The 26,142-nt window shown below is 40.1% G+C and overlaps 1 protein-coding gene and 1 long non-coding RNA gene across 2 annotated transcripts in view; both read left to right on the top strand.

Annotated features, from left to right (window-relative positions):
* TMEFF2 (transmembrane protein with EGF like and two follistatin like domains 2) overlaps positions 1-26,142 on the top strand; it is a 186,616-nt gene that overhangs the window by 544 nt on the left and 159,930 nt on the right. The gene's annotated exons all lie outside the window — the stretch shown is intronic.
* LOC137477367 (uncharacterized) lies at positions 2-25,826 on the top strand. The gene is made up of 3 exons (XR_011000960.1): positions 2-183; positions 23,036-23,195; positions 23,451-25,826. It is a non-coding gene; the product is annotated as an uncharacterized lncRNA (long non-coding RNA).

The following is a 26,142-nucleotide window of genomic DNA, read 5'->3' on the forward strand; positions in this document are numbered from 1 at the left end:
CTGAGTTATGCACACAGCATCCACCTGCCCCAGTAGCTTTGTGCCATGGTCAAGAGTTTAAATTAGCTTCAGGTGGGCTGGGTGGGCCCAGGAAATAGCAGGCAGGCTTGGTTTCTTGCCTGTGGAAGAAAAAGACATTGAATTAGAGCAAACAGGAGCTCCTTCTTCATCACCTGCCAACAGGTAAGAAACTGTGCTTTGTGAAATGATACAACTAAAACAAGTTATACTGATATTTCCAGTTTAGGGAGGAGCATGTGTCTCCCTGCTTGGTGCTAGCTGAGGTCCTGCTCTGCTCACTCTCATTTCTTTGGAGAGTCACACAATAAACCAAAGGGAAAAGGGGTTAGTGGGTATCTGTGTGCTGCCTGTGTGGTGGGCTTGTGGAGAAGATGGTACTTGTGGTGTAAAGGGTGAGCTCTGGAGGTATAGAAGCCCTGTCAGAGGGGTTTGCTCTGGTCTGCTCTTCAGGGTTCTTTGTGATGTGCTCTTCTGAGCACGATGTGTGTTGTGGTTTCAGGTAGCAGGCTGGGGTTTTGTCATTCATGTGGTGCCTGGCTGGGGGGTGTTAGTCAGAGGGGCTCCTTGAGCTACAGCTGAGGATGTCTCACTTTCTGGGTGCAATGAAAAGAAGTGTCTTTCCATACTCTTAGTTTATCATGTTTGCCAGCTGTTGGCTCATTTTGCTTCCTCAAGTGGTTATAAAAAGAAAAAAATTTAGTTTGGGGAACAGAATTTTGGTCCCAACAAACTTCTGTCCTGGTGAATCCCCCCACCATTACCATACATGAAATAAACCCAATCTTTAGCTGCTGAGTAGGCTAGAAATCAATTTAACTTGCAGCTGGGGGATGAAGTATTGATAATGGTCCCAACCATTGAAGCTGACATTGAGGACCTCGTTACTTGTGCTGCAGAGAACGAGTGCTGGCTGCCCAGGGGAGAGGGGTTTCTCAGCCATCCCTCGGGAAGTTATCCACTCCTGCTGGTGACCAGGAGCCTCAGCTCCCTTTCCTCCTCTCAGCTTGGCACCGAGTCTCCAGCACCTCAATGAGTTTTTTCTGGTCTCTTTGGCAAAACTTAAACTTTAATTTCTTACTGTGAACTATAAAGCTTAGGGTTTTTTTCCCCTTTAGAGGTTTACTTTATATTTCTCCTCTCTCAACTATACAAGTAGATTTTTTCTTTGAATTCTTCCTCCTGTTGTTTCTCTGCTTGCAACCAAGACCCTTTTAATCTGCAGCTCTTCTTCCATATAGGTTGTCTCTGTGTCACGTTTTTCTCTCAACCTTCTTCAGTGCTTTCTTTGTCACCTCTGTGATAGCCTTATTTACTGCCTTCTGTTTCAGGGCACTGTCATTATTTTTTTTCTTGGATAAGTCAGAGAAAATTTGGAAACTATCAATACAGAATTGTTTGAATGTGGTTTCAAATGTCTTCCCCTTGATCTGTGTGACTGAAAAAGGAAACCTTCAGTTCTTTAAAGACTTATTTTTTCCAAAGTGCTGGTGGAAAAATTTTGGAATCCTCTGCTTCTACTGAAACTAGCTGTAATGTGAGATGGGGGAAGAATCTGCCGTAGTTATCCATTTTAATAGCAAATATCTGAACTTTCTTTTTCCCGAGGGTTTTGTGCCATTTCTGCACATCTCTGTTCTGCTTTTTTATGATCTTGTGGTGTTTCATGTGCTGCTTTTTTCCTTTTTTAATGTTTTATTTCCATGCATAGAGTGTCTAAATTTGTTACAAGTTGTACTGGAGAAGAACTCTGTTATCTATATCAATAAAACCCTGCAACAAAGTTTTCCTGCCAAACTATATTTACTGTACATACTGTATTTTTAAACAGCAAAATACTTATTTTGAGTAGAAAAAACAAACTCATTTTGTTAATTAACTTTTTTATGGAGGGTTTAATGCATGTTCATTATAAAAATTGCAGATCTCCTCTGAAAAATTGACTGTAAAAAAAGTTCTTTGTGGGGTTCCATATTTATTGTGCCTTAGTGATTTTCATATAAAATACATGCAGGTTGGGACTGAAAAGATGCTTTTGTTTTTCTACCTGGCAGTCTTGTGCATTCAAGTGGGGCTCTGGCTCAAGCTGTGTTTTTTGCCTCCCCATGCATCAGCATCAGCAGGACAAATTACAGCTTCTGTTTACACCTGCCTTTTCAGTGTGCTTGTGCAGGTGTGACAAAATACAGCCTAGCAAACCTTGTTGTGTGAGAGGACTCAAATCTGGCTTGCCTGCTGTTGTCTTGGCCCTGTAAAATTAACAGGACTTTGGAAGGGGGAAAATAATTTTTCATTTTGGCATGGCCACGGTTACGTTTACACTTGAGGAACGCGTCTGCTAGACAGACAAACAAATAGTTGACATCTTCACACAGTCACACCCTGAAAAAGAACTGTGCTGCTAGCCAGGAAAATAAATCCTTTTGCATTAGGCAGCTGGATGTGTTCTTAGCAGCTTCTACTGGTACCTGTGTCTGGGAGGCTGTAGGATGGAGTTTTTCCCTAATTACCCAACAAAAGGAAGTTCTTTCAGTTGTTTAATTTAAAGCTGCTTTTCAGCCCAGGTTTGCTGGACAGCTTCTGTTTTATGTGTTTTGTGTGGATAGGCATGATCAGCACCCAGATTCCTGCAGTGCTGATGGGGAAAGAAATCTCTTACCTAAAAATTCTGGTGTGTTCCAGTGTGAGATGTGGGTCATTGAGACAACTCTGAGGTACCCAGGGCAGAAGATTTGCTCCCTGGAGAACAATTCATCCTCTAGCATCTTTGAAGGTTTTGGTGCGTGGCCTTTTGGACACGGTTGGCTACTTTTTGGATGAAAGTTGATCCAAAGTGGAGATGGGTCACAGTCAGTTTGTCCCAAGGTGTAAATTCACATGTGTGTTTACTAAAGTTTTGGTAGACCAAGTAAAGCTTTGGTTCCTGAGCTAGCACCAAGACACTGTTCCTCTGCAGCCACCAAGATCTTCAGTTGTGTCACCCTGACGTTACTGCTTGCAGACATCTCTTCCTAAACCAGTGCATTTAGAGGCTGGACCAGGCTCTGTAATGCTTAGGTGTCTGGAGATCTTTTTTGTGCTGTTTTGAACTCTGCTATCTGCAAAGTGAAATGGACAGAGGAGAAATCCACCTGTCACTGTTCATCGGTTACAAAATCTTGATGGTTATAAGAGCAGTTACATCTTTCCCATCCTCTCCCTTGGAAATATCCAGCAGGATGAGGGAGACAGGAATTCCTTGAGTTCTTTCTAAATAAGATTTGCAAGACTTTTTTTCTGATTACAGTGTAGGTACACATAAATGGAGGAGGTGATAATTTTGTTGACTGGTTCCCATGCGATTGCTGTATTTGAGATTGTTGTAGAATCCCAATCAATGTGTGGCCATAACTATTTTGTTTTATCCCTGTGATTTTTTTCTCCCACATGCTTTTTTCTTCAGATTCTTCTTATCATATTGATACATGTTCATCCTACCTGAGGTTGCAATTTTATTAAACACCCTCCTAGTCCATCTTGTCACAACATCATTTTCAGTGAAAAGGCTCTGCATATTGTTTTAATCAAAGAGATTGCATTTTATTCTTTTGAACTGTAGAAGTGTAAGTAGAAAGACAAGCATAAAAACCCTGAGAATTAATTAGTTGCAAATGGGTTTCTTGGCACACAAGGAAACATTTTACTGTTAATATAAGGAAAATATTATTAGAATTCATCTGAGGGAAAAACCAAACTTGTATAGTTGATTTGAACTGTATTAGGCATGAATAGCAGTTCCACATTTCTGTGGAAGATGCTTACCTGGGGCTTAAAATATATGCCCCTAAACACATGGCTCCTAATTATTTTCTACAGTCTTTTGAAGCAAAATGTCATGTAGCCCATGGTGAGTGGATTTGCTCCTTGGTTTTGTATCCAAGCAGCAGTAGTGGGTGGGTATCCACTGAAGTGTTAAAGTATCTCTTTATGTCGAGGTCCTCTGGCTCTCTCAGTTGCCAGAAATAATGGCAAAAAATAAAAAAGGAGAGACAGAAACCAGAGGAAGAGTTCTCCACATGGGGACCACCCCTGCATCCAGCAGTGAGCTGAGGGCTCCGTGCCAGGGCTGTTTGTTTAAGAGCAGCGATACACGTCCTTTAAGCAAGCGTTAAATTTGGAATCCCTGGACTTCATTTCCCTGGACCATTTTACAGGCAGCACATTCCTCAGAGCCTTGTGGATATATTATCCTTACTGCCCCTTTCTTCCCTTGAAACAGGGGGAAGGGAAAGACAAGCTCTTTGCCTTTGTTCTCACCCTCCAAGTTTTGCAAGGGCCCTGAGTCTTGTTTCTGTAGATGTGTTTGTTAAGGGCAAGACCTCTATCATGACTTAATGCTGGCAATGAGACAATATTATCAGAAGCCTTTTTGGGGCTATTAACTGAGGCTGTGTGTTCTGCCATCCGGGGAGTAGATTAATTCCCAGGCAGTGGTCTTGTTTCCTTCTTTCATGGTGTGAAAGTACTGTTTTGGTAGGTTAATTATCTGTATGTAGCAAGGAACAAAGGTTAGGGATGTGTGCTGGTATTCTGAATGAAAGAGAATTTTCTAAGTAATTGCTGAGAAAAGTCAGGAGTTAAGAAAACAAGCTGGACTTCAGGCTCATGAAGATCATAATCTCTCCTCTTCTGTCTTCTGAGATGCTGTTTGTGTAAAGGTCATTAAAAAAAAAAAAAAGCTTGTGTTAATAAGCACAGTCTCCTTGATGCCAGAAGACATGGAAATACCATGAAGAACATTGTCTCTCCATTCCTGCTGTTCAAGCTGTAGTTGTTTGTTGTGGCTATGAGCGAGCAAATCTCAGGAAATTAATGAGCTGCTGCCTTGTTAAGCATGGTAGAATTTAATGAAAATGTGTTCTTAATTTCTGGGACCCTGTTTTTTGCTTCCTCTCTTATACCTGCTAAGGAAGTATTTGTTAACTTGCTAGTCATGCATCATAGAGGGAGATGTCTGATAAGGGATGTGGGTCTGATGTCTCCATGTTTATAATGGGAATTGTTTTCCATGCTGGTATCCTGTTGCAATGTGTTTGCTACTTAGAAACAAGTATGGAATGTTTCATTTTGGCTTGCTTTTCACATTGTTGTGCACAAGCCTGCATGTCAGAGTACATGGATTGGAATCTTCAGAGAATTGGCCTGTTCATTACCAATTAAAACCAGAAATTACAGAGGTTTTGCTCTGGTTTAAGGTGGCATCTCTGAGAAGTGACTTTGAAAACACTGTCTTAAACAGCTCAATCTTTTGATGGAAACTTGAAGACTGAAAGCACTATGTTAATTAGTGGAGCAGTAAATCAATAAACGTATCACGGTTGCTTCATCCACTGTCCAAATAAATGAGTTCGGTATTTTACATCTGCATTTCCCTTCTTTACCCTTCACCCCACTGAGATAAAGAATTTAAGATCTTCACTGCACTTTCAGCTGTATGAAGGACAAATTAGAAACTGCTACTTTCTGTGAATACAACAGACTGATGTGTAGGAGAATTTCTTTCTGAAAATGACTTTCATTAGAACAGCCAGATAAAGTAATCTATTTTAGATCCATCTTTGCAAATAGGTCCTCTTGAAAAGGCTGACTGCTAAGACTGTTTGGCTCTCTGAATGAATCTTGCTTTCGAAAAGTGTTTAAAGATTTAAGCTTAGCCCTAGACATCAATTTCCAAAAGCTTTTGGACTTCAAACAATGAGCTTAACTAGTCTCTAGAATAACATGAAAGCTAGCAAAATGTCTAGAACATCTACTGAAAAAGTCTCTAATATCTCTAAGAGCCCAGTTTATCTCTGGATTTAATGTTAAAACTGATGTAATTTTTAAATGGGGGAAAAGTTCTTCTAAAATATAATCATAAGCTGCTCTAAAACACTGTTCTGAACTGACTGGGACAGATATGGTTTCTTACATGCCTATTTTGCAGTAAGATATGCTGCTTGAGGGGATGATTTACTGTTTCTGTCAAAAGGAGCTGCAGTTCCTGTTGCAAAATTGTTAGAGGCTGAGTCTAAGGGGATTAGCAGATTTTAAGTCTAAGCTTTTTAGTGTGTCATTTGGTTAATTTATGGTACCTCTTCTAGTTGCTGTGGAAATGGTCTGCTTTCTAATATGGTACCACAGATAGTTTTTCAGAGAATTTTAATTGCATTACAGCTAGGCAATTTTTAACTCTCTTCTAACCCCCTTCTTCCCTCATTCCTTTCCAGAACTGTTTGACTCCAGTTTATTTACTTTATCCATACTACTCCTGCATTGTAGCACACCCACGGTTTAGACGTGGGGATGGGAATAAGCAGGTTTGTCAGAGTGATGACAAATGTCCTCCTTAAATGTTTCCAGTTCCATAATGATAAAGAGGCCATAGAGGACTTGCCAAGATGTGGCTGCATCAAAACAGTCGTCACGTTTCTATGCCATTTTAATTTGCATTAACAGGGAAAGAAACAAGTTTGTCATCATTTATCGCCACAACTCTTCAGTCAAATTTGTTCTGCCATGATGATTGTTTAATCTAAAATGTGATTTAAGTGTTTTTTCAGCTTCTGGGTATACCTTTTGAGTTAGGTATTTCATAACCTGGCATGAGACCCTGGGGGATGTCAGAATCCTGACCTGCCTTCCTTTCCCTGTAGTTTCTCCAAATAACATCTTTGGGCACTCAGTACTTCCCATGGGGCATTCTGGATTTTTAAAAATTTTTTCCAATAGTTTTTTGATGGTGTTTGTTCTGTTGTCAGCTCTATATTGGTCACTGTAAATAAAATTGAGCCCTTCTGGATAGGGTTGATGCCTTTCACTGCCCTCTTGTCCCTCCCAGTCCTCTGGGTTATTGTTCATTTCTGGAGACGTGGTATTTTGAGTTGTTAATTAATATTTTACATGCTTGTCAAATGCTTCTCAAGTCCACCCTACCTAGTCCCTTCCTGGCATTATAAATGATGGTGTTTTAAATCCCAGTTTTCCTCGGGAAGTTCGAGTTACAAGACCAAGCTGGCATCAAATTACTCATCTCCTTATCACAGAAGGTTATTGGTGAAATTAATTTCCTTCTCCTAGTCTCCAATTAAAATACAGTTTATCATGATGTACTTTATTGTGACTCACATGAAAAGACTTTAATGGATTATTTTTCAGCAGGTGGAAATGCTATTTGTAAGGCTTTGGGTGATTTCATGTGGCACTGCTTATACATATGGGAGGAGAAAGAAAATTCTTGATCAGTTGATGGATTATTTCTAAATTGGCTTTGTCCTTAATGTTACAGTTGCTAATAATGATTTATAATGCTTGACCATTTTCTCCTCCTTTAGGAACCAATTTTTTTAAATTGCTGTATTTGGATGTTCTTTTCCGAAAAATATTGGGTTTGGTTTTTTTTTCCAGTCCTTTTATTCTTGTTCTGTTCTACACAGAGACACAATGTTGTGCTTTGAAGGATAACCTTGATAGCTGCAGTGTCACTGGTGACCCTGAATGTATTTGTACAACCTGAGGAGAGCTCACTGTAATTATTAGCTATCAGAGACTATTACTCTGGTACTAATAATTATTTCAGGCGTAATAAAGTTTCAAAGGATAATAGGGGCTGTTTTCTATTGGGATTTTTAATCTGCTAAAGCAACTATCAAGTGTGCCCTTCATAAGCACCTGAATGCATGTTTGAATCCATTCTCTCAAGAAACATAGCTGAAGAACTCCTTATTTTTGAGGATATTCTCAAGGGTTATAGGTGTTAAATACCTAACTTTTAATATTAGGGAACTTACTTCAGTTTTGAAGTATTTTAATGCTAGTTTGACAGATGTGCTTGATAATCCCAAATCAATTTCAGTCAGATTAGAATAATTTGACAGGTTTAGCTGTTGATAGCAGGGGTGGGACCATTCTGCTTCAGTTGTTCTGCCCAGCTATTCTAATTAATCTCCACTTAATTTAAAGAAATTACTTACTGTATCCGATAATGAGTTAATTTGTAATTCAATTAGCGGCACCATTTGCGAGCCTTTAATGTGAGCAAAAACACCTGCTGAACTGCTCAGCCTGAGTGACACCTGGGAGGGGGCAAGATGATCTCCCTCCCTTGGCATGCCAGGGAGGGCAAGGCCAGGTCACACGGCTGCCCACAAAGATGGACTGGCACCACCTGCCTCAAATACAGTAAAATTGTACTCCTGGTAAATAGCTGTCAAGTGGTGTGGCCAGGAAGGGCTTCTTTCCTGCAATGTTCTGTATTTGGGGCCTGGTGTAAATTGACAGAACTATAAGGTTTAGGACATGCCATTCCTTGTGGGTTGTTTTGACCCAGGTGTTGGCAAGGAAGTGCTTTCACTCAGCTGCAATGCTAAAATATCATATTGCTTCTCCACAGCCCCATTTCCAACACCACAACTGCTGTGGAGATTTCTGGTGGTTGTCTAGCAAAGACAATAGGTCAATGTTTATTTTTTTTTAGTTTTTCTTTTTTTTTGTCTGTAGTGCCACTGAAAGTGGAAGGATGCACCACTAAGTTTGGATTGTTAACAGTGCTCTGAAGGCTTGAGGGTTTGGGAAAAAGTTAAATAGGTGAATTTATTGGCTGAATAGATATTTTGAGCTGTATTCTTGGCTAGACTGGATTGCTAATACTTTTTATCTTAAATGGAAAGGAAAGATTTGGTTTTGAGAAGTTTACAACGAGAATACTGACAAACAGCTCCATTTTAAAACAACTAAACCCCTACAAAACATAACCCACTCCCAAACAACCCAACCAACTGAAAACTCCAGCAAATAGTCTGCAGTTCAATCACTTCCAAAACTGTTTTACATCTGACTGCTCTAATTAATTGAAAAATGGAAGCATGTTCTTTAGCTTTGGGAAGCTGTAATGCAGCAAGGAAGGTGGCTGTAAAGTCATCTGCTCAAAATGCTTATGCAAAGTACCCAGCCCTTGTTAAATAGAAATTTTTGGGGTGGTTATGATAATGTGAACTGAAATGCAGATAATGACATAACCAAAGTAGAAAAAGCAAGTCTGCAGAAAAGTGGCACAACAGGAAGGATGACAGAGTGGCATAACACTTAGTTCACTGGGAAAGGAAAGGACAGAGGAGGAAAAAGAGATCAAGTGTCTGTATTTCCTACTAGACTGTGACTCAGGGTGGGATTTAAGCCAAGTGACCAGATTTAATGCTTCTAATCACTTTTTTATTCTGCTGTTCTTTTTTTCCCCTCCATGACTAGCACCATTTAAGAAAAGACTTAACAGGCCAATGTTCATCTTAATTATGCTCTTTCAGGTTTGTGCACACTCACAATGCCAAGTATTCAAGGCAATCCAATTTTTTCCTGCCTTTGGCAGAGGGAATTAGATGCCTGCTCCTAACACTTATATCTTATGTGCTGTATGTCACAGCCCCATTGAAGTAAGAGTGGAAATGTTCAAATGAGGTTATAGCTTCTGAATATTTTAGATGTTTAGAATCACAAACTGAGGAAGGTAAAGCAGAGTTCGACTGCCAGTTGAAGACTACTAATAGGGATCCCTTATATTTGAGAGTTGCTGGTTCTTGGCATGGTGGGTGCACAACTGTAGTGAGTTCTAAACACGCACACCTGTGGTATCTGCATTCAGAATTACACCAGGTGCCTCTTACAAAATTATTTTTGAATGAGCATCAATGCAAAATGACAGCCACTGTTGTATTTGCTTGGTTTTAGAGTGTTCTAGGGACTTGGAGGTTTTTGGTGTAATGTGGTTTCTGGGAATTGAAGCTGTTGTAAGGCAAGTTGCTGGCTCCTGTTATTTCTTTGTCTACATCGCTGGAAGACCCTTCTTCTGTGGTGTGCATTGAGAGCTCTTTCTTTCTGGCATTTATGGACAGTAAACATAAAAATTCTAAAATTTTACTACTAAAATTTACAGGAATTAATTAACTAACTGGGCAATGTAATTAAAATTACACGGTCTTTTTTTTTCTTTTTTTTTTTTTTTGGTCACTGACTTTTATGACTTACTCTTATTTCCATATCCCTGAAATATAGATTCCTAAATTGAAATGCAATATTTAGAAATATATTTCCCTTGGTATGCAACTCAAGATGACATTAGCCCCACTAATTTAATGTCAGCTAAGAGCTCCTCTTGAAAAACTTAACTCTGATCTTTAAACACTCTCTAACTAATTTCATAGTTCCAGCCAGGGTATTTTTTCCATATGGTTGTGTTAAACATATTCTCGGATTATTGCCAGTTTATCAGGTCACTGTACTGTCACCAGTTTACCTACTCTCTTTTTCATCTTATTGCTGGAATAATCTTTGTGCCCTCAGCATTTTCACAAGTGTTTCCAGCTGTAGTGCCTCATAATTGAACTGCATCAAACCTGATCCCTTCAGGACTCCGCTCACTCAAATCTGGTTTGCTGATGTTACCTACATCTGGTAGAAGCTGTACAACTGTTATGTCTTCAAATTTAGAAAGGAACTGTGTAGTTCATTAATGTGTCCATTATAAAGATCTTTAATTATGTTGTGAACATCTGAGTGGAGATAATCCCATGGTAAAAGGCTAGCTTTATCATTATTTTTGCCCTTCTCGGTCAGGTCTTTGGCCTTCTACACTTGAAAAGCGGAGGGAGATTTTTTCCAACTCAAATGCACTTGTTATCAAATACTTTGATAATCCCATACTAACTTTGAAGTTATTTTGTCTTGTGTTTATGTCAGACAATTACTTCCACAGGATCGTGGGATAATTCAGGTTCAAAGGGACCCCTACTCCAACCTCCCCCAAGCAGTGTTAGATGTGAGACAAGGCTGCTCGGGGCATTAACCAGGCAGACTTTGAAAACTTTCAAGTGTGGAAACTGCACAGCCTGGGTCCCCCTTTCTCTGTCTTCATGGTGAAAAGGCTTCTATTATCCCTTTCACATTCACACAGCTTTTATTAATATCTGCAGCATTTGGAGTTAAGGGAATTTTTTCATAGTTTTTATTAAGCTGGCCTAGATTATTACTTTTAAAATGTTAGTAAGTGATGGGACAACATATAATTATTAAATTAATGCAAAGCTGAACAGGAAGGGTTTTCTACAAAATTTCTGCTTTGACACAGAAGAGAGTTTTGCTGCAAAAATACTTTCCATTCTAAACTGTGATGTTTTCCAGACAAACAAAATGTTTTAATATATTGTTCTGTAACAAGATAGTATTCTGTATCTTCAGAACAGACATCTGAGAGGCTGAAGGTTGCTGCTGCTGATGGCAGTTGTCACTGTGCAGTGAGTAGATGCTCCAAGTCTAGTTATCACAGAAAGCACACTGGGTTAGACAGCATCAGTTTGTGCTTCAGTTGGCAGAAAAGCTGTGCTGTCCCTGGGGAGCCTGATCCAAGGAAGAAGGAAAGTTTTTCCTGAGCTGAGTTCTTTCTGTAGAGGAAATGACATCTGCTTGCATTGTTTTATACCTGTTTTGAGAGTGCTGAATAGCTGTCTGCATCGGCGTCCAAGGCTACCAACCCAACCTCACAAGCACTGCAATTTCCCTGTAATCCCTCCCATGTGAATTGAGGCACACTCTGAGTGAATTACTGGGAAGAAGGATGGGAATTGTGTTGTTCTAGTGGAAGCACTTTAGGAGCAGATACCAAGTGCAGGGAATGACTCCTGCACTGATCATAACACAGTGTTCTAAAGTGCTGTCCCTTTGTCTCCCAGAGCAGACTTAAGGGAGTGCTTTGGTTTATTAAATGTCATTTATCCCTCAGCTCTTTTAGTTCTTCTCAATCTTCTCTTCCTTCTAGGGCTGAGGAAAACACAAGTCCACACTGGACAATACTTGGTAGGTCACTCACTCAGCAGAAGTCTAGCAATGTCGCTAAGAGCCAGGAAGCCAAATTCCAAATAGCAGATAACTGCTCATAATGATAGACTTCAAACTATTCAAGCTTCAAATTGCAATTACTATTTATAGCAACTTTAAAATACTGGTGTCTACATTTAAAACCCCAGCCCAGCTGTAGGGTAGATGTGACATATTTCAATGTGGGCCTTTGTTAGGATATATGAAGTTGTAAGGATGGCTGAAATGGATCCATAGGTTTGCTAGCTCGAACACTTTAGAAGTCTTAGTGTAAAGCCCAGAGTGTTTGTTTTAAAATGTGATATTCCCAGCGCTGCTGATGCACTAGGTGGGGTGAAGTGTCCATCTGACTTGTGTCATATTTCAAACTGTGGGCATTTGAGGCTACTTAAGGAAAGAGCATTAAAAAAGGTGTGAAGCAAAGGATGATATTTTTCCTAGTACACCTCCAATTTAATGACTCCCTGGGGCAGTATGCATTAGAAAGTGTTCTGGAAGGTGTCAAGATGGCACACTGATGTGCCTAGGCCAATTTTGATCACTTGTTAGATAAATACAGTCTTAAAATTGAATTAGTGCTTGTCATCTCTTCTACCCTAACAATTTCTTTGAAATTTTATCTGATAAATTGCATTCAATCTAGGAAATTCAGCCTGATAGTTAAACTGTAAAAATCTCAAGAATGAGAATGTTCAGCTAAGTGGCAGAGATAACTTAAACCCAGTCCTTTGCCAATAGTACATATTCATTATTATTTAAGTATTTAAATATGGTCTTAGTTTGAATTAGCTGCAAAAAAATGTGGCTTATCTTTGGGAGACTCATCCAGATGTTCTTTTTTATTGTTTCTATCACTATAGGGCAGAGTTAAGGCTGTTTGGATGGCCTCAACTGTAATTATGCTATTGCAAGCAATTTATGAAATGTTTACATGCATATAATACATTGTATATTAACTTCATTAACCCTAATGCACTTTGGATCAGGTCCAACATTGATGTGTTGCTGAATTTGTAAAATGCTTTGGGATACTTCAGCTAAAAGGCACTGTGATGAAGTGGGAGTTAGTAATTACCGTAAGCATGAGGAAGTGGTTATATTTGACTCTAGCCATTGACCCATAACTCTTGGAAAGAAATTGAAAACTAAATGATAGAGACTGCAGAGTAGCATCCCATCAGAAAATCTACACCATTTTCTAGTGTCTAATCCAGCTACCCAGTTCTGAAGGCAGAGGGTGAGACATTTTCGTCTGGTTAAACAAAGTGCTGAGTGTTTCTTTTCCCAACCTGCTCTTGTGCTGAGCTGTAGGCTTGCCTGCGGCGTGGCGCAGCCTCCAGAGCATCAGCATGGCGCGCTGCAGTGTTCTAAAGACGATCCCATTCCACAGGGTCCTCCTTTTTCTCAGCTGTCGTGACCATCCCTGTCCCTGTTGCCTTGGCACCGCGATATATGATGCACAGGGCGCACAGGCTTTGTGATCAATCACCTTGCGGTGATCTCTGTTGGCCTTTACCTTTGTGAAATTGCTCAGCCGAGTGTTGGCAAGGCTGCAGACTGACATGGTCAGGTACCCAGCAGAACAGGAACCTTCCAGGCTCCACATCTCATGAAATCTGGGCATCGTCCGTTTGGCTACCAGCAGTGAAACTTGGTTAGCAAGAGGCAAGGAGAATATATCTGAGAATTTACAGCACGGCGTGTCTCACTGAAGCCAGGTTAGGAGGAATGCAGTGGTTTTGCTAAGTGTGTGCTTGTTACAACTGTCCCCACCTCATCCCAGTTTTGTCACGAAGGAAAGCCGAGGGGCAGGCACTGAGCTCTGCTCTGTAGTGACCAGTGACAAGACCCGAGGGAATGGCCTGCAGTTGTGTCAGGAAGGTTTAGGCTGGATATTGGGAAGAGGTTTTTCACCCAGAGGTTGGTTGGGCACTGTAGGCTCCCAGGGAAGTGCTCAGGGTCCCAACCTTGCTAGAGCTCACAGAGCATTTGAACAACATTCTTGGGCAAGTGGTGGAATTTTGGAGCTGTTCTATGCAGAACAAGGAGCTGGGCTTTGATCCCAGTTGAGTCCCTTCCAGCCCAGGATATTCTGTGATGTCAGCGTAAGGAGGGTACGCACATTCTGAGATAGGAAGGAAGAGAAAACTTGCCTGTCTGGTTTGTACAGTCGACAACTACTAAGTACATCTTGTCCTTTTCTTGAGATTTGTATTTGGGGGTTTAAGTCATCTTTTTTTTGCTTATGGAACAGAAGATTGTTCAAGCCCTGTATATTTATATAGAAAATTCTACTGGAGGTGATCCCAATGCTAACTGTTAATCACTGAATGTCGCAATAGCATAGCCAAGAGCTCTCTGGACAGTAGGAGAAACATGGAAACAATTACAAAGACTTACATGAAAAATATAACTTGAAAATAATCATTGTCTCTTCTATTGACAATGGATAATGGTGAAAGGAACTTGGGGAAGAGGACATGACCTCCAAAGGCTTGAGGGGAGTGGTGCAATTTCAAGTGTAAAGTGAAACATGCTGCTGAAATAAGTCTATCTCTGCAAATTCTGAAAATAAGATCCTGGGGAGAGGTTTAGTTTTCATCTCTCTTGAAAGAATCATGCTGTGGCTCAGAAGCGTGAATTCATCTGTCCTGCTGAGGGGTGTCCCTCTTCTGCCAAGTGGTCGTGGGTGTCCTGTAGATTGTAGTTCAGCTGTAGTGCTGTGCAGGGGCCTGAAGGCATCACAGACAAAAGGGCTGAACTTCCTCTCCATTTTCTGGTATTTAATGACTTTCCCATTGTATCAGAAATATTATTTATTGTATTTCCTATATTACTTGGTAAATATTTGTCATGGTGAGTAATCTACATGTACATCATAGGAAAGGTCACAACAAATGTATGATTTGACAACAGAGTTATAAACCAACTCTTTCTTCTGCTGCCAGTTTTTGTGTACAAAAGCTACTTCTCACTGCTGCAGAGAGTACAGTGGAAGTCCCAGAAATTCAAATATTCTTAGTTAGAACATGGATGTCAGAACCATCCCTATCATTTACAGGGCAGCTTTGTTTCTGGACAGAAAATGTCCTTGATGTATTTAAAAAAAAAAAAAATATTAAAAACAAAAAAAAAAAAAAAAAACTTACACCAAGGAGTTCAAACCCTCCTCTTCCAATGAGAAAGAAGTTAACTGTGCTGTGTGGCACTAGATATAATCTGCTTACAAAGAGGGCATATTTTTGCCAGTAAAGCAATTTATTTAGGAAACCAGACATATCAATCTAAGGTAATTACAAATTGCACTAGGAAAATTAAAGTAAGTACCTCAGAGGCACTTGTTGTATAAGGAATTTTCAAATAGAAACATACTGGATGGAAAAATACAATATGTATTGTTTCTGTCCAGAGTGTAGATTAGTTGCTGCATTAATATACACTAATGTACATTTATGCACTCCTGCTAATAATATCCAGAGCACTTCTGAAGTAAATAGACTCGTTGTGTTCCAGCTAGTCCTGTTGTACAAAGCACAGCACTAATCAAGCAAGTTATCTGTGCAATTAGGGAATAGAAATCACTGGGGACATCATGTATTGTGATCTGTCTGCTCTATTTTTAAGATCCTGAGATGCAAACAGATAATAAATTGTGTTAGTGGTAAATTTTTATTATTCTGTCTTGAAATTAGTGTTAGACTGGCACCCAAATGGCACATAGTGTCAGAAATTGCTGCCTTCTTTCATCCCTTCCCCCTCCCACTCCCCATGCATGACATGTTGTTGAAGCACCTAACTCTCCTTCCTTGCCAGAAAGGCAAAGAATGGAGCTACTGTTAGGTCCTGAGCTATCCTAGAGGCAGATGCTTTTCTCTGCCTTGCAGCACAGGGAAGGGAGGGACAGAGGGGAGAAATCAGAGGGAGTCAGGGAAGCAAGTGCTCTGATCTGTGCAAAACACTCTGAAATGCCCCTTCTGACAGAGAGTATCTCTGAGTCTGGGGGAGGGAGGGAGGGTGGCCTTGGGCTGGGCATTGTCGATCGGCTCACGCAAGCCTCAAGGAACCAAGAATTTGCTTGCTTTTTTTTTTTTTTTTTTTTTTTTTTTAATAATCAGGAGATCTCTGGCAGCCTGAGTCTTGTCATTCCTTTTGGAGCTCCAAAACTGGTGTAGAATAAAGATTGTGATGGTGGCGGCCATCGGTGCAAACTCAGCACACTTTGGCTTGGGTGGCCCAGGAGACTGACAGTGGCCAAACAAACTGATTTATAAGAAGTAGGAGTTGTCTTTGCATGTGGGGAGCAATCTTCTCTTTCACAAGTTTGCCTGAACCATTCATATTTTGGGTAGAGTATAGGCTTGAATTCCCAAAATTACTTACTGGGGCTTCCTCTGTGTTGCTATTTATATCCTCAGAAAACTGTTGTCATAGAACCACATCTAAGGTATGTCATTTGGGAGGATGCAGCACCACACTGGTTCTGGAAATCAGTAACCAAACTTGATCCATGCATGTAGGAACAGAGGCGATGTGGTCTGAACCAGGAAAAAAACTCACATAGTCAATATTTTTTCAAGCAGAATTTACTTAATGGAGAAATTTAATCAAATATCCTTAGTCCTGCAGACCAGTCTGTGCAAAGCTGCCATGGAAAGGTAGAAAACAAGATAGGAAGTCCCTTACCAATGTCTTAGAGGAAGATAAATGTGCAAGCAGAGAAGGATCTGGCCCACAATATTTTGTAAATTCAAGTTTTCTTTTTCATATCACTTGTTTCCCATAAAATAATGTAAAATTCTGTCAAGTGAAAGGTAGTTTTCAAGTACTAGACCACTAGTAGTTTTTAATCCAAATGTTGGTATGAGGGTGCAGAACATACAGAGTGAACTGTTCCATCCCTCTGGGCAGGGGAGGAAATTTCTAAATAGGAATAGTTTTGAAGACTGGATACATCCCACTTGTTTTCACAGTAGGATGAAAAAGGTGATTGAAAAACAACTTAAATATATTTGAAGACTTTATTTTTTCTGAATTAGTTGCTTATTTCCAGGTGATACAAGCCAAGCACGTGTGAGATCTTTCTGAGGGGTGGAGGATTAGTGTCAGTGTGCCATAAATAGAGCTCTCAAAGAGCCAGGCCTAGGAGCTCTCAATAAAGGGCAGTTGTTACAGGGTGCAGAGGTGGATGTGGACAGCAAGAATTTATCCCCAGTTAGCTCAGAGATGAAACCCTTCTTGCACATGTGCATTGAGCAGTGCATCCCAGGGGTGCTTGCTGTCAGGTTATCTATCGATTGCAGACGGATTGCTGCAGGAGGGAGAAGCTCTCAGTCAAAATATGGCTCTCTTGCAGCCCCCTTCCCCATCCTTCTTCAAATTCCTCAACATATGGGTATTTAGATCTTTTGTTTTTTTCAGGGTGTTTGAATAAAGCAGGTTTGTTTTTTACAGGCTTTCAGTAGCGGATAAATCAATAGTTGTAGTCCTGAGGGGCAAGGGGGTAACACTGTCAGCCAGCCACGGGTTTTAAGCCACAGTCTGTGGAAATCATCTGTTGGGAAAGGTAAAAACACATTCAGGCTGCAGAGAAAGAGAAAATTGAGCAAAGAAACTAAACTGAGCAAAATTAGTGGAAAACAAAAAGGAGTAAGGGCTGCAGATGGTGGGCAGACAGAACAAGACAAACCACGCTGTCTGTTCAGTGTTTCTTTCTCTCCATATTTCTCGTGTCTGCTGATCTTTGGAATTTTATGGGAGGTTTGCATTCATTTTCTTAGAAGGTTATTTTCAAAATGAAAATCCTGGGATTTGTTAAAGTAAAAGGAAATAAATTTATTAATGCATTTTCAATATTGTGGCTTTGCTATTGGGGTGCTATAATTTATATCTGGTAGCTTTTCCTTGCATCTCTTCATTGTTTGATGTTAATTAAATGGAAAATTCAAATTGCAAATATTAATCTGAATTACAGATGTTTTGAAAAGAGAAAAGATTCCACCTACAGACCTTATAGGAGGAATATCTCATTTTGGCGGGAGGGAAATTTAAAAAAACACAAAACCAAAGCAACAAAATAAAGCAAAAGCAAACATACTAAGACAAACTGAACCCCCCAAAATTAAACCCACACCTTCAGAGGGTTTCAGGAAAGTGTACCCTGAGGCCCTGGCTCAGTGAAGTGTTGCAGCACCTGCCTGGTTTCCAGGAGTGGTTCCTCTTTCAGCATCAATAACCGAGCACTGATCAGGCAACTCGCTCGTTGGAGACAAGATTAGCTTCAGCTGATCATATCTGTAGCAGCTTCTGTCTCCTTCAGAGCTTTCTCCCCTCCTTTGAACAGAAAACAAAAAGAATGTGTTTTTATACCCCTGTAGAAAATGGATTTGGGCTTCTCTGGAAATGTTACCCTGCTGTTTGTATAGGACCTGCTTGCAGATGGAGTAATCAACCATGCCTTTCTGTATGCTGTTCTAGTCATCAGTGTCAGAAGGTCATGCTCTTTTCTCTTAATTTAAAAAGGGGATGAGGAGTTTTTAATAACTCAATTAAAAAAAAATTACTTCATGAAACATCTACCATTCAGTGGTGCTTTGTTATACAATTCAGTATGCCCCTATAAAACTCAGTGCCAAAGCAAAAAACTGCATGAAAAAATCCTTTCAGTCCAGAAGCACAGCTGGGCTGCAGCTCTGATGCCTTGTGGAGAATCTGAGCTCTCTGGAATACACACTTGAATTGTCACATAGTCCCAAATACATGCCTTGGATATGGGCCTCAAGCTCCATTTGATGGGATGAGCTTGGCAATTTTGGGTGAGAACATGGTGCCATCTGAGTGCTTGTCTGAGCAGCATCTGCTCTGTCAAGGGGATCGTGTAAAATCCGGCTAGATTTTGGTGAATCCAGTGTTTCGGTTCTCTGTCACAACAACATCGGGGCATGTCCAGGTCCTCTGGGTCCTATTTTTGTTAATAGAATAACTTCTCTTCACCTCTAATCTTCTTCCCACATCCTCTTCCTCCTGTTACCAGGTGAAAAGCCAAGGCTAATGAAGCATCCTTTTCCATGCTGGGCCCTCACTGGTGTCTGTAGGTTGTGGTTTTAATGGGCAGGGCGACAGAGGATAGAGGCCAGGGGTGGGGTTCAGTGCCCAAGTTTGCCCCAGGATCACTATCAGTGTATTCCTAGTTTAAAAAAAAAATCTAACAAAGGGGTATTTTTTTTGAGTAGCTGACAGCAGCCTATTTTTGCCAAAAAAAAAATCAGTTCAGGCAATGAAGTCAGATGAAGAAAATGGAAGTTTACAGGTGCCATGGCTAAGTAAGTGCATTCCTTTCCGCCTGAATCCAAGCAATGTGAATCCCCATGATCAAAACCATGAAATATAATTGTGGCTAGTGCTCACACAACACCTTGGATGAAGAAGGACAGCAATTTTTGAGACACTTGAAGATGTGACATTTGTCCCTATAGTTGCTGAAGTTGCCTGTCTTATTTCTCGGATCCTCCCTCTACAACACTTCTGAACAAGCACCAGAGGATTTGCAAGGCAATGCAAAATGACATTGGAGATACCAGCCCCAAACAAAGACAGGTGAATGTATGATAGATACCAAAAGGTCAAATTCTGCACTGACATTTACCAAGACGTCTCTATAGGTCTTGATATTTTTATCTATTATCCCTATGCTTACAATTTATATGCATGTTTTCTAGGTTCTGCAGTTCTCACCTCCAAGCACACCTCTTATTTTAACCATCTCTTTCTACCTGCTCTCCTCTATGTGTGCCCATATCTTAAAATAATTGCTATGTACCTCGCTATACATTTATATGAAGTTATTTTACTTGTTTTACTTAAAGGCAAACCATGGAAGTAAAAGTAGGTAGTCTTGTAAGTCTCACGTTATGGCCCTTTGTGGATACCATGAATTTAAAAGAAGTTCTGCCCCATTTTCTAATGGTAGCTAGAGAAAACCAAGATATTAGCTGTAAAATAACCAGAAGACCAAGCTTATCCTTAAATGAAGAATTTCTGAAGGCCAGGCAATAGTTGGTCTGAATCCTGAACTTTGCTCTTTGGATTTGTGAATGCATCAGTAACTTAGATTTCTCATTACTGCCTGCAGATCATGGGATATGACAGCTTTGAGGGTCTCCAAGTCCGCTGTGGTCTCATACTGACTGTAATTTAAAAGGTGGTGTTTGAAGAACTTAAAGATGACAAAGTTAAGGTCTGATTTGTTTGGAAATGCTAAAGTTCTTTGTGCCCCCTCAGTTCAACATCCTTGTTCATGCTCTAAAATACAGTTTCAAGTACTTGATAATTTATATCAATGTGCCACTTCTCTTTCTTTCTGAATTTGAGTACCAGCCATGGGTTATAAAAGGATCTTGCAAAATAGAAGGGATTTTTAAAACTGTGCTGTTTAAGGTTGTGGAGGGGCACTCACCTTGTCAAAGCTTCCTCAGTGATGGGCAATTGCTTAACAGGGTCTTTTGTACAGGCAGTGTGTTGGAAGCATTACTGTCACCTCTTGTATCTTCCCTTAAGTTAAATCAGAAGGACATATCTGGCCATTAAAATGTAGTACCTAAAAAAATGGTGTGAACTGCTTGTGAAGTTCCATGTGAAACAACTTCAGTTAAAGGTATTTCTGAGCTTTCTTTCTTCTATTGTAAGCCCTAAGCCCTTACCCTCAACCAGAGCATGATTGCAAATTAAATGTATCCACAGACGCTGCAAGACAAGACAATGCAAGACAAGACAATGAAATGAGAACAATCCTGTGGTAATTGGACCACTCATAGCAAGAAACTCAAATTTTCTTTTTTTCCTTTTCTACCCTTTTGTACGTTAGTTGCTTCATCAGCAAAAATCTGGGTCACGCAGGGTTGATGTTCATGGGGGTTTTAAAAACATTCCAGAGTTAGCAGAGCCACAGAAACGTGAAGCATTCTTCTTGTAGTAATATTGTTAATCATAAAATGATGTGTGATTAAGTGCAAATTAAGTAGTAAAACAAAACAACTGAGTGAATAAAAATATCATTAAACTGAACATAAGGTGATATTAGGAGCATAAAACTGCTGAGAAATAAGTTTATATCAGAGTAACAAATAGGTTCTCTAATCTGAGATCTGTATCTCTCAGTTTGTACTCAGAAAGCACTTCCTCTCTTGTAAGGGAAGCGGGCCTTTAAGTACTCAGAATGCTGGAGGAAGTTTTCCTTCTTGTCAGTCTGCATGAGCAGAACATGATTGGGAAAGAGATTACAAAGAAATAAAAGGATATTTGAAGTGTCAGTGATGACAAAGTATGATCCAATTCTGCTGCTGGTCTTTTTAAGTAGAGTGGTAAAACTGCATTTTTATGTAAAGTGACTTTCCCCTTTTGGTTCATCTCCCCTTTTAAAGTGCATATGGAGAATAACTCGTTCCACTGCTGTTGCCTCCTTTCACGGGTGAGTTTTGATCAGAGCCAAGCTTTTGATGTCAGGTAACGTTTATTCTATTTCATTGGAAATAGTTACGTGATCTCAGTCAAAGAGCAAGTGCTTCGCTCATCCTCCATCTGCAGCCTTCCTTTTAGGATTAGCCCTGGGCGCTCACCAGTCACATCTCTGAACTGCTGCATCCCAACACGCTTTTTGTTTCACCTGTGAATTGTGCAAGTGCAAACCTTTGTGTACATAGAGCACTTCTGTAGTTTTGTCTGCTACTTCAGTGGATTCTTTGTGCCATTCCCACGTTGCCTATTTTTTTTTCTTTTTGGTACAATGCAGCTTGATTCATTTGCAATGTGCTGATGGTCACGTGTGTTTGCTGCTGGATGAGAGAGCACACTTTTCTCTAATTTTAGTTTTCCATTACTCCATGTCATTCTTAAATAAGACTTTATTTGGCATGACACTCTGTTTATTGTAAAAGGAAGAATAGGACAGGTAACACTTTTTAAAATTAGAAATAACCAAGTCTAATATAGAAAAAAAAAAAACCCGCAAGTTTGCTTAGGTACTTCAGTGAAACCAGCAGTAGACTTTCCCACTGATAACATATCAAATGTAAAAGTTGTAGACCTGTATTTTAGAGGAAAAACTGTATTTTAGATATTAGGTCACTAAAGAATCTTGTTGGCAAGGATTAGATCTGCAATCAAAAGGTACTATAGTCTTGGTGAGGCAAACAGAATTATAAAGCTCAGGTAGCCATGCATAACTGCAAACCAGATGCTACAGCACACTTCTGGTCTAACCACTGAGCCAACATCCACATTGGAAATGGAAATAGTTTTCAGGAGAGGAATGAGGTTCATCCATTCTCTCTGAATAAATACAGTTGTCTTTGATTTTCTCCCTCATTGTCCTCATCCTATGAACTTATATATATGAGGGACAGAGTTTTTTTCTGTGTGTACAGAAGAAAGGCTTATTGCTGGCTTCTCTAAATTAGAAGCTTCTGTCTGTAACAATTTCACCAACAATGGGGATGTTTATTGAGTGGAAACCCACTAGAGGTTGGGCATTTCAATTAGAGAACATCATTCCTTGCCAGAGCCTACCATAGCAGATGTCTCATTTTCTAATACAGTACTGAATTCTTCGTGACATTTAAATTTTCATCATGGCAATGCTGTTCTGCAGATATGGAGGCAAACTAAATTAATCTGCTGTGCTTTAAGGGGAGGAGAAAGGGTTTGAGTCTTTGTGCATGTGTGTGTGAAGAATATGGCATGACAAATAGCAAAACTCTTGATGGCTTTGTTATGGCTGTTGTTTGTTTTTTAAGTAGTAGAAAAGTATTCTGGAGACATATGGAAATGCAAAACAGTCTAAGGAATGAGAGCTATCTGATGGGATATCTGATGAAAAGCAGGTGTACTGTGTGGGAAGACAATGGAATAGCCTCCAGGACTTTATTTGTAAGAATGTCCTTTATCTCTGTCTTCCTCCAGCAGACGTGTGGCAAAACTGTCTTTTCAAAAGTGGATCAAAGAATGCTACTGATACATTCTTCTCATCTCCCATTTATCCTTCCATGTCTGTCATACAACCCATTTATTTTAGGCTCCAAGGAAAGTGAAGAAATTAAATTTTCTGCCAACTTGATTTCAATGCCATCTTCCTTTGTTTCAGATTAATTGGTGCACAGTGTGATGTTCTGAAATAAGCTGTTACCTAACGCAGTGGAAGTGATGGAGAGGCAAGGGGATACCTGACAGCGACAGTACAGCTGCTCCCTTATAGGAGTCCTGTGGCTTTTCAGATGTGACTCGGGGTCTTCAGCTTCTCTTCAGTAAATCACTGATTGTCCCAAGACCAAATAAGTTCAGTGGATGTAGGCACAGAAACATAATAGTGCTTCATACTAAAATTTACCCAAGGCATCAGAAAGAAAAACTTGCCCAGTACTACTTAGGTGCCCTGTGCACCTTTAAGGTTATTTCTCATGTCATGGGTGTGCTGAGATGCATGATCTTGCAAATGACTTGAGACCTGGGTTGTCCTTTCCTGAAGCTATTCAAACACCCTCCTAAATTTTCCCACTCAGATAATTTTTTTAATGGAAGCATGTTAGAAAGGTATTGGCTTCTGTTTACTTGAAGGGGATGAGGAACATTAGTTGGACATTTTCCCTCAAAAGGGGAACAGTCCCTTTTTCAAAATCACAGTTAAAGCAGCCTTGCTTTTATTAGATTTTTTTGGCAAAAGCTCAGTTACCCTGTCTCTAGAAGGAACAATGACAGCAAGAGAGGATAGAGAAAGAGGAAAGTAATGATGAGAGAACAGCTAGAAATTAGGGCCCACAGAAATGTGGGAGATCAGTCTCATCCAGGTCTGCCTTTGGACCCATCTCTGTTCTTGCTGAAATCAGTGGCATGGCTCCCATTTCCTGCAAAGGCATGAGAAAGAATGCTGAGCCCACAGTGCTGTCTGTTTTCTTAGGATACATGTTTTGGAGATGAAGAGAAATGGAAAATCATCAAACACTCTGTCAGCAATTGCATAATTGACTGTTTTAACTGCAGTGTGATAGCTGCAGATAAGAGCATGGGGCCTCAGCTCACTGTTAAGTCCATCCCTGCCCTTCTGCACACCTCTTGGTAAAGATGTGGGACAGACTTCTCAAGACAGATGTGCTAAAAGAAACAGAATAACTGGAATCATCTGTATCCATGGATTTTATGAATGATATATTGAAAAGAGCATTAAATACCAACAGGAGTCCAAGTGTGAAGCCTGCATTGTTTCTGTTCCAAGCTCACAGATGGATAATTCACTATGCAAGAGATTTTCATGACCAACATTTCAAGCAATCCTGTTTGCCTTGGACCAGTTTCCTTTAAAAAGAGAAAAAAAAAGTCTTAATTTTTTGTATCTGGACGTTTTGATTTCTTTTGGATAGAGTGTAAAGAGAGGAAGCAAAGAAAAAAGCTGCCTGAGGGATTTTCCCCCCACTCCTTAAGTGACTGAGAGAACACAGGAGTCTTTGTTAAATTCAGTTAAACTGGAAAGTGGCAAGTAAAGGTTCAATGGCAATGAGCCTTTCATAAGATGTGTGCTATGCTATGAAAGTCAGTGCCATAACATTTCATTAGCTAGAAATTTAATAAAAACCATGAAAGTGGTTGAAGTATTAATAATATTTTAAATACTTTTTCAAAATAGAAAGCTTTAAAAGACATCTGAGCCTTTGTGGTATAAGCTCTTTCTTAGACCACAGTGAAAGAACTTCTTGTATCATCCTTACTTCTCTCTTCCATTCCTCTATTGCTTCCATCAGTGGCTGTTGTCCAGCTTGCATTCTGAATCACCAAACTCCACACCAAAATACTCTGGGTTTTCCCACTTTGGACAAACTGAGCCTGCTCATTATGAACAGCAGTCTCAAATGCATTGCCCCAGGAGACAGTGTTAGGTATTACTCTGTTTGCCACGCAACAAGCTGTGAGTTAATGCTCCTGGGTGCCCACCCTCCTATTTTTGTCTGATTCCTGCTTGTGTTTAGCAGACAGTGAAAGCAGCGTGCTGGTGATTTTGGTACAATTCCCTGTACTGAGTTACAGTAACTATCTAGAATCCTTCCTTGCTAAAAGGATTCTACCTTAGCAAGCTTGCTGATGGCCTCATTTTATTGGGCAAAATTCCCTCTTGTAATTGGGCAAAGGAGCCCTCCTAAGGGACAGTGCCTCACCTGGTGCTTAAGTGCCTGTGGAGCTGAGGAGGATTTCTCGTGTACATGTTCAATATCTGCACACATGCACGAGTGCATGCTGCTTTTTAGATCTTAAAAATGCAAGCCCACTCTGGGGAACGTTTTCCTTTCTCCCAGAGGAAAGCTTTTAGATATCTATATTTAAATAAACGTAAAAACCCCTGCTAATTAGTTCACAGTAATAAGTTTTACACATTTGTTTTCTCACCCATGTCCACTTAACATTGTGGATAATGAAGACAGGTGATGGAGCAGCACTAAAATTTATATCTAATCAACTCCAAGATGAGGTGTATGCTGGCAAGAGTGAGGCAAAACAGTGGTGTAACCACACGCAAGATACCTTATGCATCTTTTCCCCCAAACTGCAAATGTTGTTTCAACAGAAAAGAAAATATTTTGCCCTCTATTTTGTCCCACAGTCATCACTGCTAAAGTTTAGTGGTTGCTTGCCCCTTTCAACTGCAGCCTCCACATGTGATAATGCAACATTGCTATGGTAACAAGCTGCTTCTCCCATCCATAAAAATTAAGGGCCAGCTTTTCTTCCCCAGTGATAACAACTTATGTTTAACTGCCTTGAGCAATGCTGACAGGGGCAATCCTTGTTACAATAGCCAGTTCTTCTTGGTCAAGCAAATTAAAAAACTACCTGAGGAAGCTGGCTACGATGGACCCAATCATAAACCCTTAACTCTGATATTTAATGCTCCAAACAAAAGGATTAGTGTCCCTCTAGCCCTCCTTCCCTGCAAGGTGCAGAGCACTCATGTTGGTTTCTTATTTGGAGTAATACATGATATTGAATTACAAGTGGTTTTTTTGTTTTTTTAAATGAGGTTTCAATCCAGAGTGCTTTAGGTTAGACACAGTCTGGTAACAAGTACCAGGGACTGCCTTCTAAGACACTTCACAGGAGTAGAGGTAAAATGCAGTAATTACAAAAATGTGCACAGCCCTCTGGCTTAAGAGATCATTGCATTGTGTCCTCTGCTAGGATTTCTGGGCACCTCTTGCCAACCTTCCT

This window comes from Anomalospiza imberbis, chromosome 7, assembly GCF_031753505.1.
Source record: "Anomalospiza imberbis isolate Cuckoo-Finch-1a 21T00152 chromosome 7, ASM3175350v1, whole genome shotgun sequence".
Lineage (NCBI taxonomy): Eukaryota > Metazoa > Chordata > Aves > Passeriformes > Viduidae > Anomalospiza > Anomalospiza imberbis.